Below are 17,759 nucleotides of genomic sequence, written 5' to 3'. Positions count from 1 at the left end.
TCTGTGTGCAAATTGGCTGTCGCATGTCCCATATGACAACAGTAACTGCACTCCAAAAGTACTTCATTGGCTGTAAAGAGCTTTTGAGATGCCCGGTGGTAGTGAATATAAGAAATAGGAGCAGGAGTAGGTCATTCGACCCCTCGTGCCTGCTCCACCATTCAATAAGATCATGGCTGATCTTTTACCTCCACTCCATTTTCCTGCACTATACCCATAATCCCTTGATTCCCTTAATATCCAAAAATCTATCGATTTCTGTCTTGAATATATTCAAAGACTGAACCTCCCTCCACTTCCCTCTGGGGTAGAGAATTCCAAAGATTCACCACCCTCTGAGGGAAGATACTTCACATCTCAGTCCTAAAGGGCCGATCCCTTATTCTGAGCTTGTGACCCCTTGTGGCAGACACCCCTGCAGGGGAAACATCCTCCCTGCATCCACCCTGAAGAATTTTGTATCTTTCAATGAGATCACACCTCATTCTTTTAAACTCGAGAGAATATAGGCCTAGTCTACTCAGTCCTCCTCATAGGACAATCCCCCCCCATCACAGGAATCAGTCTGGTGAACCTTTGTTGCACTCCCTCTATCCAAATATACCCTTCCTCTGGTAAGGAGACCAAAACTGTACACAATACTCCAGGTGTGGTCTCACCAGGGCCCTATATAATTGCAGTAAAACATCTTTACTCTTGTACTCAAATCCACTTGTAATAAATCCCAACATACCATTTGCTTTCTTAATTGCTTGCTGTACCTGCATGTTAACTTTCAGCAATTCATGTATAAGGGCACCCAGGCCCTCTGAACACAATATTTCCCAATCTCTCACCACTTGCACAGAAACATAGAAAGAAGGTGCAGGAGTAGGCCATTCGGCCCTTTGAGCCTGCACCACCATTCAATATGATCATGGCTGATCATGCAACTTCAGTACCCCATTCCTGCTTTCTCTCCATACCCCTTGATCCCTTTAGCCGTAAGGGCCATATCTAACTCCCTTTTGAATATATCTAATGAACTTGCATCAACAACTTTCTGAAGTAGAGAATTCCACAGGTTCATAATTCTCTGAGTGAAGAAGTTTCTCCTTACCTTGGTCCTAAATGGCTTACCCCTTATCCTTAGATTGTGACCCCTGGTTCTGGACTTCCCCAACATCGGGAACATTCTTCCTGCATCTAACCTGTCCAATCCTGTCAGAATTTTATATGTTTCTATGAGATCGCCTCTCATTCATCTAAATTCCAGTGAATAAAAGTCTAGTCGATCCACTCTTTCTTCATATGTCAGTCCTGCCGTCCCGGGAATCAGTCTGGTGAACCTTCGCTGCACTCCCTCAATAGCAAGAATGTCCTTCCTCAGATTAGGAGACCAAAACTGTACACAATACTCAAGGTGTGACCTCACCAAGGCCCTGTACAACTGCAGTAAGACCTCCCTGCTCCTATACTCCAATCCCCTTGCTGTGAAGGCCAGCATGCCATTTGCTTTCTTTACTGCCTGGTGTACCTGCATGCCTACCTTCAATGACTGATGTACCATGACACCCAGGTCTCGTTGCACCTCCCCTTTTCCTAATCTGTCACCATTCAGATAATCTGCCTTCCTGTTTTTGCCACCAAAATGGATAACTTATCCACATTATACTGCATCTGCCATGCATTTGCCCATTCACCTAACCTGTCCAAGTCACCCTGCAGCATCCGAGCATCCTCCTCGCAGGTCACACTGCCACCCAGCTGCAAACTTGGAGATATTACATTCAATTCCTTCGTCTAAATCATTAATGTATATTGTAAATAGCTGAGGTCCCAGCACTGAACCCTGCGGCACCCACTGGTCACTGCCTGCCATTCTGAAAAGGACCCGTTTATTCCCACTCTTTGCTTCCTGTCTGCCAACCAGTTCTCTATCCACGTCAATACATTACTCCCAGTACCATGTGCCTTAATTTTGCACACTAATCTCTTGTGTGGGACCTTGTCAAAAGCCTTTTGAAAGTCCAAATACACGACATCCACTGGTTCTCCCTTATCCACTCTACTAGTTACATCCTCAAAAAACTCTAGAAGATTTGCCAAGCATGATTTCCCTTTCATAAATCCATGCTGACTTGGACTGATCCTGTCACTGCTTTCCAAATGCCCTGTTATTGCATCTTTAATAATTGATTCCAACATTTTCCCCATGTCAGGCTAACCGGTCTATAATTCCTTGTTTTCTCTCCCTCCTTTTTTAAAAAGTGGGGTTACATTAGCTACCCTCCAATCCATAGGAACTGAACCAGAGTCCATGAAATGTTGGAAAATGACCACCAATGCATGTACTATTTCTAGGGCCACTTCCTTAAGTACTCTGGAATGCAGACTATCGGGCCCTGGGGATTTATCAGCCTTCAGCCCCTTCAATTTCCCGAACACCATTTCCTGACTAATAAGGATTTCCCTCAGTTCCCTCTTCTCGCTCGACCCTCGGTCCCCTAGTATTTTTGGGAGGTTATTCGTGTCTTCTTTAATGAAGACAGAATCAAAGTATTTGTTCAATTGGTCTGCCATTTCCTTGTTCCCCATTATGAATTCCCCTGATTCTGACTGCAAGGGATCTTGTCTTCACAAATCTTTTTCTCTTCACATATCTATAGAAGCTTTTGCAGTCACTTTTTATGTTCCTTGCAAGCTTACACTTATACTCTATTTTCCCCCTCCTAATTAAACCCTTAGTCCTCCTCTGTTGAATTCTAAATTTCTCCCAGTCCTCCAGGTTTGCTGCTTTTTCTGGCCAATTTATATGCCTCTTCCTTGGATTTAACACTTTCCCTAATTTCTCTTGTTAGTCACGGTTAAGCCACCTTCCCTTTTTTATTCTTATGCCACACAGGGATGTACAATTGTTGTAGTTCATCCATGTGATATTTAAATGTCTGCCATTGCCTATCCACCGTCAACCTTTAAATATCATTCTCCAGTCTATCCTAGCCAATTCACATCTCATACTGTCAAAGTTTCCTTTCTTTAAGTTCAGGACCCTAGTCTCTGAATTAACTGTGTCATTCTCCATCTTAATGAAGAATTCTACCATATTATGATCACTCTTCGCCAAGGGCCCAGATTTTAAAAAATACTCTGCTTTTCTATTTTTCCTACCAAAGTGGATAACTCCACATTTCTCCACATTTCATATAATGTGAACGGTGCTACATAAATGTCCTTCCCTCCCTCCCTCCCTCATCCAAATGATATCAGCACACCTGTGTATCAAATTGTGAACCCACAAGACCACTGGGCTTTAATGCAAGATGCAAAGCTTAACAGCAAAATACATGAACTCAAAAAGCAGAATTGGTGATGGTAATGGATGGTGTTTAATTGTGTGATTCAACTTGACAATAGTAATGGAAGATGCAAACCCATCTTGCTGAACAAAGTGAATATTTGTTTGTGCAGTATTTTTTTTAATCTGGAAGATTATCAAAAGTTGTTGATCCAGTCATTGGAGCTCGAATTTTTTTGCCAGTTGCCACAGAACCCATCAGTCATGTTAGATTTTCTACCAACTCCCATCATGATCTGTTACATTATGTTTTATGTTATAGATATAATTGTCCTCCACTGATGGGCATTTGTATTGTCAAAATGGTGTGCTTCACCACAAAGTCTGGATGTAGATTTTTTAAATGAGCTGAATAGTTTACTCATGATTGTTCTGGTTTTATATTAAAAATTACTCTGAGGAACTAATTTTTTTCTGATTTCAGTTCAGCTTTCATGTATTGGAACTTTTTCAAGAACATCATGTATGAGTTCTATTCTGATCAACAGCTAGATCAGTGCTATCCTACTCCTGGCCTGCAATTTTCCTTCTGGATTGCTTGAATGGATGAAAACAGTGTGGTAATCCATGTATGAATCACCCAATTGGTGCCAAATGCACTGCCTGCATTGCTGTATAATAAGCCATATATTTAAACAACCAAGGTGCTAATCTTGGTTGTTGACACAAGACTTTGTCTAATTATTAAGTGTCTTTTTCAGGGAAATATTTGTATTTATAACTTGATTTCAGTTTTATATCTCAATGTGCCTGAAAATTATGAAATACTGTGTTTTTTTTTATTAATGCATACATTGAAGACTTTTTATATTCTGCATTTTTTTCATTTGGAGTTTTTCTCTAAACCTTCATGATATTGAATCAAGCTGGCACTATGCCAAGTTTACTATCCCTAAGAGGGGAAGAACATTTTGGAATTTAAATGTACTTGAGCATGCACAATCGAGTAGTGTTCTTTCTAAGCCAAAAGTATATGTGTGCAAGTGTTGCACTTCAGTAGATTAGAGGAAGCTTTCAGTTTTATCAGGTTTCTGTAGGACCACCAGATAGTATAAAAAGACAATGGTCTACTATGCAAATGCTAGATGCGGTTATCTTGGTGGAAGTAAATTGGTGGTGCATATACTTTTCTAAAATTTTCAAACTGATCTTGCCTATGCCATAGTTGTTTTGCCAGTGTTGGTTCTGGAATTTAATGTGCTAGCATTAATGGGTTCAGCTATGGAAATTTCAAATACAACTGTAAGAAGCCCACTGGCAAAAGGGATGAATAGAAAAGGGCACATCTGCCCAGTACTAGTACATATGCTACAAGTTAAATAGTAGCATTATGATGAAATGCTGGTTCAATTTAAAATGGATTGAGTTTTAATATAGAAAGTTTGATCATTGTATTAATGTTACATAATGGCTAATTATCATTTGCAGTTGAGATAATTGTGGACAATGTTTAAAACTTTAAGATTTCTTAACTTTTTTTGGTAGATAAGAAATATATATATTGCATAATAAAATTGCAGCTACATAGCCTTCCTTGTATTTTAGAGATCTTTGCATTTCTGATTCATAGCTTGCAGTAATACCGTGCAGCAACCTGTAGTTGTGACGAGATATTGGTATATTATCGTAACATTAAATACAGGCGCGTTTTCAGATCAACACTCCATTGTTAGCTGCTGTTACCTCTATCTAAACAACTAAACGTACAAGGACCAAAGCCTCCCAAGAATTCTAACACCACAGTAGCATTTAACATTGCTGTAATAATTTATAGAATGCATCGTCTTTTGGGTCTACAGCAGTTCTTTCAAATTAAGCCAAATGGTGTTTTTTCTACCATTTATAGTAGCATTTAATCTGCCACTGCTTCCTGCTTTCTCTTTCTCTTCTCCCCCCCCCCCCCCCCAACAAATACCTTGGATGGAGCTATGTTCTATTGTATCTGTATTACTGTTGGCTATGCTTCATTGACTAGAAGAGAGACTTGTGCAAAGCAATCTTTGGGTTCAGCTTATGTTTCATCAGTAATATAATTGCTTTAACGATTAAACTTACCATTGGAAAAAAATATTTCTGGAAGCATGGTTTTATTTGTACTAATATCAAATCTTTAAATGAAAATTGTGGCTCTTCCCCATGACTCGGTGGGTAATTGTGCTGCATGGCATGTTACGACACAGAAAAAGTTGTCCCTAACTTCATTCCCTGGTTTGTGTTGAGGTAACTGATTTGAGCTGGCTGAGAACTGAGAACGAGGTGTTGTACAATGGGCCTCAGTGTCTACAATCTGGGAAAGAGAAAGATTAGTTAGAGTCTTTACTCCTGACTGCATTCTGGTGACCCCAAGATGTGTGGGCACCAGGTGAGAACAGGATTGGACTCCGGTATAATACATCCTGTGATTGACTAAAATACCAGTGTTCAATTTCTAGGCTTGTGCATAAATAATTGTAATTTGGGAATGGTGTAAAGAAATTTGTTTATCTCTCAATACAATATATATGGTGCCATTCCAGAATATTAATCTAAACATATATTTTGTACTTTCGTCATAAGCTGGCCAAGGAGTCAACAAGTAGGCTGCTTCCAGATCTCTGCCATCATTGGTCTATAAATGTGAGAACATCCTGAACTGCCTGCCATTAGTTTACTTTAATTCTACTATTATGCCCTGTGGATGCAATGTCTTCTGTTCAGGATGTCAAGATTTGGAACTTAGTGTGAGGAGGTGACACAGTTTCGTGCTATCAGTCACTACATCACTTTTCACTATGATTCAATTGGATGGGCTAATGCTTGAAGACACAGACTAATAGAAAGCCATATAGACAAGAAGATTATAAGTTTGATACCTATCCACTGAGTTTGTTTATCTCCTATGGGAGAGAATTATCCCTGCTGCTATTGGGTTTATGGGTGGGGGTGGGAGGGGGGGGCGGGGGCAAAGCCTGTCAATTTTGGAGGGGGATGTACGGCCCATTCAAAATTCCACACGCGCGTTTTTCTTTTCCAATTTAAAGCCGCAAAAACCTTCTGCGCGAGACCCCTAGAGCGCTGCGCAGCTTAAAGGGAACATTGCTTATGATGACTATCAATTGACTCCTGCTGGAAAGTGCGTTTGTGTAGATGTTGGATCAGCACAGGATCTGGCTTAGTCATGTCGCTCGCGACACAACTTGCATTTATATAGCGCCTGTAACATAGAAAATGTCCAAAAGTGTTTCACAGACGTGTAATCAGAAGAAATAGACACTGAGCCAAAGAGAGAATCGGTAGGGTAACTGAAAGCTTGGTGAAAGAAGTGGGTTTTAAGGAGGAGAGGATGTGAAGAGGGAATTCGGGTGTTGAGCCTATGCAGCTATAATGGAGTGAAAGGGGAGGGGCGCACAAGAGACTGGAGAACTAAGAGCCAGTGTAGGTCAGTGAGAACATGGGTCATGAGTGAGCTGGACTTTGTGTGGGATAAGATATGGGTTCAGAGTTTTAAATAGGTTGCAGTTTACAGAGGAGGATGGAAGGCTGGTCAGGATAGCATTGAAATGGTTGAGTATCGAGACATCAAAGGCATGGATGAGTGTTTCAGCAGCAGATGAGCTGAGGTAGGGGCAGAGATGGGGGATCGTGTGGGGGTGCAAGTCTTTGGATTGAATACTGGGTCAGAAGCTCAGCTTGGGGTCAGAAAGGATGCAGAGGTTGCGGTCGGCTTCAACCTAAAACAGTGGCCAGGGAAGGGGAATGGAATATGAGTGAGGATACAGAGTTTGTTGCAGAGGCCAAAGATTATAACATAGAAACATAGAAATTAAGTGCAGGAGTAGGCCATTCGACCCTTTGAGCCTGCACCACCATTCAATAAGATCATGGCTGATCATAAAATCTCAGTACTCCTTTCCTGCTTTCTCTCCATACCCCTTGATCCCTTTAGCCATAAGGGCCATATCTGACTCCCTTTTGAAAATATCTAACGAACTGGCCTCAACAACTTTCTACGGTAGAGAATTCCACAGTTTCACAATTCTCTGAGTGAAGAAGTTTCTCCTCATCTCGGTCCTAAATGGCTTACCCCTTATCCTTAGACAGTGACCCCTGGTTCTGGACTTGCCCAGCATCGGGAACATTCTTCCTGCCTCTAACCTGTCCAATCCCGTCAGAATTTTGTGTGTTTCTATGAGATCCCCTCATTTTTCTGAACTTCAGTGAATACAAGCCCAGTTGATCCAGTCTCTCCTCCATATGTCAGTCCTGCCATCCAGGGAATCAGTCTGGTGAACCTTCGCTGCATTCCCTCAATAGCAAGAACGTCCTTCCTCAGATTAGGAGACCAAAACTGAACATAATATTCCAGGTGTGGCCTCACCAAGGCCCTGTACAACTGCAGTAAGACCTCCCTGCTCCTATACTCAAATCCTCTAGCTATGAAGGCCAACATGCCATTTGCCTTCTTCACTGCCTGTGCTTAACTCGAGAAAATTGTGGTTCATCCAATATTGGCAATCTGATAACCCCTCCACTGTCTCGGTGTTAAGAGCGGTGGTGCAGATGTAGAGCTGGGTGTTTTGACCATCTGTCTGTGGACAATTTGCCAAGGGGTAGCATGTAAATGCGGAAGATGAGGGGGGGGAGTCTAAGAATAGATCTTTTTAGGGGACTCCAGAAGTAATGATGTGGGGGCAGGAAGAGAAGCTATTGCTGAAAATACACTGGCTGCGATCAGATAGGGAAGAGTGGAACTAGCTGGACAACTGAGGAGAGGCGTTGGAGGAGGATGGTTTGGCCAATCGTGTCAACAATTACCATGAGGTTGAGGAGGGATATAATGCACCATGGTCAGTGATGGAAAATTCTGCTTGTGACTTTGGTGAGGGCAGTTTTGGTGCTGTTGGAGGGGATGATACTTGACACTTGCTGTCTCGGATCATGTGAAGAACAATCATTTGGGTGAAGAACCAGAAGGCAGCAGTAACCCAGCGAATGTCTGGGCCTGCAGCAGGTGGTGAGAGCCAACATGAGGGAAAAACCTACTTGACCTCGCCCTCCCCAATCTACCTGTCGCATATACATCTGTCCATGACAACATTGGTAGCGGTGACCACCCCACAGTCATTGTGGAGATGAAGTCCTGTCTTCACACTGAGGACACCATCCATCGAGTTATATGGCACTACCGCTGTGCTAAATGGGATAGATTCAGAACAGATCTAGCAGCTCAAAACTTTGCATCTATGAGACGCTGAAGGCCGTCGGCAGCAGCAGAATTTTATTCCACCACAATCTGTAACCTCATGGCCCGGCATATCCCTCACTCCACCATCACCATCAAGCCAGGGGACCAACCCTGGTTCAATGAAGAGAGTAGAAGAGCATGCCAGGAGCAGCACCAGGCATACCTGAAAATGGGGGGAAGCTGCAACACTGACTGCATGCATGCTAAAAAGCAGAAGCAGCATGCTATAGACAAGGCTAAGCGGTCCCACAACCAATGGATCGTAAAGCTCTGCAGTCCTACCACATCCAGTTGTGAATGGTGGTGGACCAATAAACAACTAACATGAGGAGGAGGCTCCGTGAATATCCCCATCAATAATGAGTGCAAAAGACAAGGCTGAAGCATTTACAACCATCTTCAGCCAGAAATGCCGAGAGGATCATCCACGTTGGCCTCCTCCTGAGGTCCCCACCATCACAGAAGCCAGTCTTCAGCCAATTCGATTCATTCCACGTGATATCAAGAAATGGCTGAGCACACGGGTTACAGTAAAGGCTCTGGGCCCCGACAACATCCCAGCTGTTGTGCTGAACACTTGGTAGAAATTCACCTCCACCGGAAACGGGTCGCACCTACCGTTTTTCCTGTGTTTTCACCGCCGTGGTGGATGCAGTGGCCTCTTGCGCGTAATTCAGCTTTGTCTTTTTTTTTCGAGCAGGGCTGAAGTCAGTCATAATTGGGGCAGAGAGCAGATCATCGGTCATAAGAGGGTGTCGGGTGAAGTGGCTGCAGCAGTCAGTCATCAGCGTAGCGGTCATGACATCATCATGCTGGCACGTCACCACATTTCTCCCCTTCACTTAAACGGGAGAGCTGCTGTGAGCTCTACGATTATTTTAGTTAGGTCCACTGGGCCACCAGGGAGGGTTTCGGCTGGGCCAGTGGCCTGGCAGTCAGCCGAGAAAAAAAAAAAATGGCGGCCGCAGCAGTGCTTCCCCTTTAATGGCGGCCGCACCGCCATTTTACACACACTGCAAACACAGTGCGCTGACGGAAAAGACTTGTCTGGCACCATGCGACGGCCGCAATATTTTTTTGTAGGTGAATTCTGCTCGCAGTGTGGGAGATCAGTGGTGCACGCTTTGATGACGCACTTATAAGGGTTCGGCAGCAACAGGATGGAAGTGGGGACTGCTGGAAAAACCATAGAGGAGAATTTCACGAGCACCGGCCATTCAACACCGCCACGTGGCCACTGTTTTCCGGCGTTAACGGGCCTTATTGGGAAGCTGAATTTTGGCTCCCTGTGCTCCAGAACTAGCCACGCCTCTAGCCAAACTGTTCAGTACAGCTACAACACTGGCATCTATCCGACACTGGAAAACTGCCTAGGTATGTCCTGTCCACAAAAAACAGGACAAATTGAATCCAGCCAATTACCGCCCCATCAGTCTACTCTCATTCATCAGCAAAGTGATGGAAGGTGTCATCAACAGTGCTATCAAGCGGCACTTATTCACCAATAATCTGTTCACTGATGCCCAGTTTGGGTTTCACCAGGACCACTTGGCTCCAGACCTCATTTCAGCCTTGGTCTAAACATGGACAAAAGAGCTAAATTCCAGAGGTGAGGTGAGAATGACTGCCCTAGACATCAAGGCAGCATTTGAGCAGAGTGTGGCATCAAGGAGCCCTAGTAAAACTGAAGTCAAAGGGAATCGGGGAAAACTCTCCACTGGTTGGAGTCATACCTAGCACGTCTTTCAGCTGAGATGTTAAACCGAGGTCCCGTCTGCCCTCAAGTGGATGTGAAAGATCCCATGACACTATTTCGAAGAAGAGCAGGGGAGTTATCCCTGGTGTCCTGGCCAAATATTTATCCCTTAACATAACAAAAACAGATTATCTGGTCATCACATTGCTGTTTGTGGGAGCTTAGCTTGTGCGCAAATTGGCTGCCACATTTCCTACATTACAACAGTGACAACACTCCAAAAATGCTTCATTGGCTGTAAAGCGCTTTGAGGCGTCTGGTGATCATGAAAGGCGCTATATAAATACAAATCTTTTTTTGAGTAGCACCCCATCCACCACCTTAAACATTCACTCCCTCCATCATCGGTGTACCGTGGCTGCAGTGTGCACCATTTACACGATGCACTGCAGCAAGTTACCAAGGCTTCTTCGGCAGCACCTCCCAAACCCGCAGCTCTTCTACCACCTCGAAGGACAAGGGCAGCAGCCGCATGGGAACACCATCACCTCCACGTTCCCCTCCAAGTCACACACCATCCTGACTTGAAAGTATATTACCATTCCTTCATCATTGATGGGTCAAAATCTGGAACTCCCTCCCTAACAGCACTGAGAGTATCTTCACCACACGGACTGCAGCAGTTCAAGAAGGCAACTCACCACCATCTTCTCAAAGACCATTGGGGATGGACAATACATGCTGGCCTTGCCAGTGTCGCCCAAATCCCATGAACGAATATTAAAAAAAAAAAATGTTGAAGGTATCCAACAAAAGAACAGATTAACTTTTTTGTATGTGAAAATTATACATCCTTTGGAATAAAGCTTTAATTGGCTGCTGCGTTTCCTACATTACAACAGTGACAACACTTCAGAAAGTACTTCATTGGCTGTAAAGCGCTTTGAGACGTCCGGTGGTCGTGAAAGGCGCGCTATATAAATCCAAGTCTTTTTAAACTTGCGTAATTATAAATACACTAGGAAATTAAGTGGCTTTCATATATCAACTTATTAAACTACATACAATTTAAGTGATTATATTAAATGGGCATTCCTTTTCTAGGAAGTTTTCAATGATCTTTATGTCTGTGTTTCACTTTTTCTAATATCTCACATTTATATCCTGCAAATGGTAAATGTGTTGACCTTGCTGTTGTATATTTTAATAGCTGAACTATACAAATTGCAAAATAACAGTTATATATTTAAAGACTAAGTAAACATGACAAATCTGCAAATGAAAACTGCTAAAATGTTGCAGAATTTGAAGAGAATCAGCTTTTCAAAATTCCCCTTTTTAACCAATTAAATGTTTCTCATCAGTAGTGAGATTTAAAAAAAAACATGTTATCAGGTGTGGGTGGTGGCAGCAAAGCGCATTTATTGCTCTGAGATAGAAATGTGTTGTTACAACTAAGTGGTCACTTCAGAGGGCATTAAGATTCAACCACATTGGCCCAGATTTTCCTTTCAAAATAACTGCCATGATTTAAAAAATTAATGGCAGTTATTTATGTGCAAATGGTACAGCTACCTCAGAGGGGCAGATGCACGGTTAAATTCATAGCCAAGAGTTGCGGCCCTCCACCATTGGCTTAGCGAAAACAGCGTCTTGCTGTCTGGTTCACCATTGAAATGCACAGAATGGTGAGGTAGTTACAAACTAAACTTGCCACAGAAAGTTGAGACTTGTCCATTCCAGTTTAAGTACCTTTTTAACAATGTGATAAGTAGTAATTACTGCCAACAAAGCTCTCTGACACTGAAAATGAACTATTATAAGTGTGGAGGTTTCTTTCAGGTTTTAATTGTTGGAGATTTTTAAAATGGATAATTTCTTTAAAAATGTTTTTACTTTTCCTTTCCATCTCTCTTTTTGTCCCTCTCTTAATCCAATCTTTCTTGCCTCTCATTTCTCTTTCTACCCAATTTGGCATTGAATTCACCCACTCTAATTTACACTTCCTTCTCGGTCCTTGCACTGTTAATTTCACAATTCTTCAACTGTTTGGTTAAGGCCATACACATTTGTTTTCCTGTTCACTTGGATCCCAGATGACCTGTTTCCCTTGCGACGTTATCTGCTTATACTTCCAGCAACTTGCCACACAAAAAAAAATTAAAAACCTAAATGTGCACGGGCAAGTCCTAACTAATGGCAGATGCCATTCGAGGCTCTGCTGCAGCAAATTATGTTCCATTGTGTAGGTCTGGAGGCTAGCCTGGGTAAAAGTGGCAGATTCCTTTCCCTGAAGGCTATAGATGATCCAGTTTGGCATTCCTAATCAATTTCTTTCTGGTGCCAGCCACAAATGTCCAGATTTATTGAATTTAATTTCACAACTTGCCATGCTGGGATTTGAAGTCATAAGGGCCAAAATTGCCCTTCGCCCGATACGGGTCACAACTACCGCTTTTGCAGCCAATGCACGGGGCGGACAATCCTCAGAAATTTGTATTTTGCTTCCGGTCGGAGCGGTTTTGGTGTCGGGAGAGGGGTGGAAATGGGGGCGGGTCAGAATGGCCTTCGCTCCCAGTCAGCGCGTTGCTGATGACGTCAGCACGATGCGGACGTGCCCTGTCGTGTTAACGTGTTACAACGTCCCTCCCCTTCAGTTAAAGGGGAGGCCACTGCAAACTCTTCAGTTAGGTCCACTGGACCAGCAGGGAGGGTTTCGGCCGGGCCAGCAGCCTGGCATCCAAGAGGGGGTGCCAGGCTGCCTGTTGGCAGCCCGGCCAAACCCGGGGGCATAATGGTCGGCCTGACCTGGCAGTCGGCCAACAATAAAAAATTACAGGAGAGCTATAGTTGTAGGGGATTCTATTGTAAGGGGAATAGGTAGGTGCTTCTGCGGCCGCAATCGAGACTCCAGGATGGTATATTGCCTCCCTGGTGCAAGAGTCAAGAATGCCTCGGAGTGGCTGCAGGGCATTCTGGAGGGGGAGGGTGAACAGCTAGTTGTCGTGCATATAGGTACCAATGAAATAGGTAAAAAAACAGGATGAGGTCCTCCAAGCTGCATTTAGGGAGCTAGCAGTTAAATTTAAAAAGTAGGACCTCAAAGGTAGTAATCTCAGGATTGCTACCAGTGCCACGTGCTAGTCAGAGTAGAGATAGCAGGATAGTTAAGATGAATACGTGGCTTGAGGAATGGTGCAAGAGGGAAGGATTCAAATTCCTAGGACATTGGAACCGATTCTGGGGGAGGTGGGACCAGTACAAACTGGACAGTCTGCACCTGGGCAGGACTGGAACCAATGTCCTAGGGGGAGTGTTTCCTACTGCTGTTGGGCAGGGTTTAAACTAATATGGCAGTGGGTTGGGAATCTATGCAGGGAGACGGAGGGAAGTAAAATGGGGGCAGAAGCAAAAGGTAAAAAGGAGATAAGGAAAAGTGGAGGGCAGAGAAATCAAAAGCAAAAAGGGCCACATTACAGCATAATTCTAAAAGGACAACGAGTATCAAAAAAACAAGCCTGAAGGCTGTGTCTCAATGCAAGGAGCATTCGTAATAAGGTGGCTGAATTAACTGCACAGATAGCAGTTAACGGATATGATGTAATTGGGATTACGGAGACATGGCTTCAGGGTGACCAAGGCTTGGAATTCAACATCCAGGGGTATTCAATATTCAGGAAGGATGGACAGAAAGGAAAAGGAGGTGGGGTAGCGTTGCTGGTTAAAGAGGAGATTAACGCAATGGTAAGGAAGGACATTAGCTTGGATGATGTGGAATCTGTATGGGTCGAGATGCGGAACACCAAAGGGCAGAAAACGCTAGTGGGAGTTGTGTACAGACCACCAAATAGTCGTAGTGAGGTTGAGGATGGCATCAAACAGGAAATTAGGGATGCATGCCATAAGGGTACAGCAGTTATCATGGGTGACTTTAATTTACATATAGATTGGGCTAACCAAACTGGTAGCAATACGGTGGAGGAGGATTTCCTGGCGTGTATAAGGGATGTTTTCTCGACCAATATGTCAAGGAACTAACTAGAGAGCTGGCCATCCTAGACTGTGTGTTGTGTAATGAGAGAGGATTAATTAGCAATCTTGTTATGTGAGGCCCCTTGGGGAAGAGTGACCATAATATGGTAGAATTCTTCATTAAGATGGAGCGTGACACAGTTAATTTAGAGACTAAGATCCTGAACTTAAAAAAAGGTAACTTCGATGGTATTAGACGTGAATTGGCTAGGATAGACTGGCGAATGATACTTAAAGGGTTGACAGTGGATAGGCAGTGGCAGATATTTAAAGATCACATGGATGAACTTCAACAATTGTGCATCCCTGTCTGGCATAAAAATAAAATAGGGAAGGTGGCTCAACCGTGGCGAACAAGGGAAATTAGGGATAGTGTTAAATCCAAGGGAGAGACATATAAATTGGCGAGGAAAAGCAACAAACCTGAGGACTGGGAGCAATTTAGAATTCAGCAGAGGACAAAGGGTTTAATTAGGAGGGGGAAAATAGAGTATGAGAGTAAGCTTGCAGGGAACATAAAAACTGACTGCAAAAGCTTCTACAGATATGTGAAGAGAAAAAGATTAGTGAAGACAAATATAGGTCCCCTGCAGTCCGAATCAGGTAAATTTATAATGGGGAACAAAGAAATGGCAGACCAATTGAACAAATACATTGGTTCTGTCTTCATTAAGGAAGACACAAATAACCTTCCAGAAATACTATATGACCATGGGTCTAGCGAGTAAGAGGAACTGAAGGAAATCCTTATTAGTCAGGAAATTGTGTTAGGAAAATTGATGGGATTGAAGGCCGATAAATCCCCAGGGCCTGATAGGCTGCATCCCAGAGTGGCCCTCGAAATAATGGATGCATTGGTGGTCATTTTCCAACATTCTCTAGACTCTAGATCAGTTCCTATGGATTGGAGGGTAGCTAATGTAACACCACTTTTTTAAAAAAAAGGAGGGAGAGAGAAAACACGGAATTATAGATCGGTTGGCCTGAGATCGGTAGTGGGGAAAATGTTAGAATCAATTATTAAAGATGTAATAGCAGTGCATTGGGAAAGCAGTGACGGGCTCAGTCCAAGTCAGCATGGATTTATGAATGCTTGACAAATCTTCTGGAATGTTTTGGGGTTGTAATGAGTAGAGTGGATAAAGGAGAACCAGTGGATGTGGTATATTTGGACTTTCAATCAAAAGGCTTTTGACAATGTCCCACACAAGAGATCAGTGTGCAAAATTAAAGCACGTGGTATTGGGGGTAATGTATTGACGTGGATAGAGAACTGGTTGGCAGACAGGAAGCAAAGGTAGGAATAAACGGGTCCTTTTCAGAATGGCAGGCAGTGACTAGTGGGGTACCGCAAGGTTTAGTGCTGGGACCCTAGCTATTTACAATATACATTAATGATTTAGACGAAGGAATTGATTGTAATATCTCCAAGTTTGCAGATAACACTAAGCTGGGTGGCAGTGTGAGCTGTGAGGAGGATGCTAAGAGGCTGCAGGGTGACTTGCACAGGTTAGGTGAATGGGCAAATGCATGGCAAATGTAGATAAATGTGAGGTTATTCACTTTGGTGGCAAAAACAGGGAGGCAAAATATCATCTGAATGGTGACAGATTAGAAAAAGGGGAGGTGCAACGAGACCTGGGTATCATGGTATATCAGTCGTTGAAAGTTTGCATGCGCGTACAGCAGGCGGTGAAGAAGGCAAATGGTATGTTGGTCTTCATAGCGAGAGGATTTGAGTATCGGAGCAGGGATGTCTTACTGCCGTTGTACAGGGCCTTGGTGAGGCCACACCTTGAATATTGGGTACAGTTTTGGTCTCCTAATCTGAGGAAGGACATTCTTGCTATTGAGGAAGTGCAGCGGAGGTTCATCAGACTCATTCCTAGGATGGCAGGACTGATGTTTGAAGAAAGACTGGATCGACTAGGCTTGTATTCACTGGAATTTAGAAGGATGAGGGGATCTCATGGAAACATAAAATTCTGACGGGATTGGACAGGTTAGATGCAGGAAGAATGTTCCCGATGTTGGGGAAGTCCAGAACCAGGGGTCACAGTCTAAGGATAAGGGGTAAGCCATTTAGGACCGAGATGAGGAGAAACTTCTTCACTCAGAGAGTTGTGAACCTATGGAATTCTCTGCCACAGAAAGTTGTTGAAGCCAGTTTGTTCGATATATTCAAAAGGGAATTTGATGTGGTCCTTACGGCTAAAGGGATCAAGGGGTACGGAGAGAAAGCAGGAATGGGATACTGACGTTTCATGATCAGCCACGATCATATTCAATGCAGGCTCGAAGGGCCGAATGGCCTACTTCTGCACTATTTTCTATGTTTCTACGTCTCCAGATAGATTAGTCTGTGACAATGTGCAAAATAAACTGATGTCCATTTTAACTTGAGACATCAAATAACATACTGAATATGTTATTCATTGAGGCATTACATCGTGAGCCGTCCCGACCTGTGTGAGAATACCACTGCAAATCAGGGCTATAAATAGAGCTGGAGCGCCAGGCCCTGGAACATCGTGGGTGAAAGTGTGGTGAATGAGGTACAGGGCCTGTGATAAATTCACAGACCACAAGCACACACAACTTCATAAAATGGATGCAGCTTCAGATGTCTCCGGAACTTCCTGGTTCTTGTACGCTGACTGTTTATTCCCTTTTGTTGCAGTAACACAATACGTCCACATCCACAGTGTGGAGTTACAGACATTACACTTCTCCCTCAATGAAGAAGTTATTATAATACATATCATACATAACTTGCATGTTTATACATAACAAAAGATATGTACCTATTTTGCCATATTTGCAAATTTAGCTTAACCACTTGTTTTATGTTTTGAAGAGGATACCTTCGCTCTCGAACAGAACCTTCCAAACACGGTGTCAAATCTAAACTCATTCGAGGCTGATCCTGAGGAATGTTTTCCTCCACGGAATTTCCTTGATTTTCATTTGAACTCACTATAACTTCAGCCTGTTTGTTTTCCTGACTCGGACTCAGACTTGCATTCTGATTTTCTCTTGGATTTGTTTCCAGTACACTCGATGTAGGATTTGCTACTGGTGTATCAAAACTATCTGATGAGTCAGAAATAATTAAATCATTCCCACCTTCAACTCCTTCCATGTCTGTAGGTAAAATATGATCAATGTCAACAAACCTAACCTGTCCATTATCAAACATCTTGACCAAATATGTGCGAGGACCACATATCTTCACCACCTTAGTAACCACTTTACCCATTTATGATGATGGTTCTTCACTCTCACCTTCTGATTTAATTTCACACTTCTCTCTTTTAATCTACCTCTATCCTAATTCTCTTTCTGTCTTAATTGTGTCTCTTCTCCAGAGTATGCCAAGTTTGGTTTTAACAAGGAGAATGTGGTTCATGGCTGTTGTTTGAGAAACAACTCTGCTGGCGTTCTACCAGTAGTTGCGTGAGGAGTATTAC

The 17,759-nt window shown here is 43.2% G+C and overlaps 1 protein-coding gene across 2 annotated transcripts in view; it reads left to right on the top strand.

Moving 5' to 3' along the window:
* Positions 1 to 5,405, top strand: part of septin10 (septin 10) — a 130,567-nt gene extending 125,162 nt beyond the window's left edge. For both annotated transcript variants that reach the window (XM_070892133.1, XM_070892134.1), the window contains exon 11: positions 3,762 to 5,405. The gene's annotated coding sequence lies outside the window, so the exon portion shown is untranslated. The remainder of the gene's footprint in view (positions 1 to 3,761) is intronic.
* Positions 5,406 to 17,759: the final 12,354 nt, after the last annotated feature.

This window comes from Pristiophorus japonicus, chromosome 10 (assembly GCF_044704955.1).
Source record: "Pristiophorus japonicus isolate sPriJap1 chromosome 10, sPriJap1.hap1, whole genome shotgun sequence".
Classification (NCBI taxonomy): Eukaryota; Metazoa; Chordata; class Chondrichthyes; family Pristiophoridae; genus Pristiophorus; species Pristiophorus japonicus.
The sequence above is the reverse complement of the archived record's forward strand: the minus strand, read 5'-3'. Positions and strand labels throughout refer to the sequence as shown.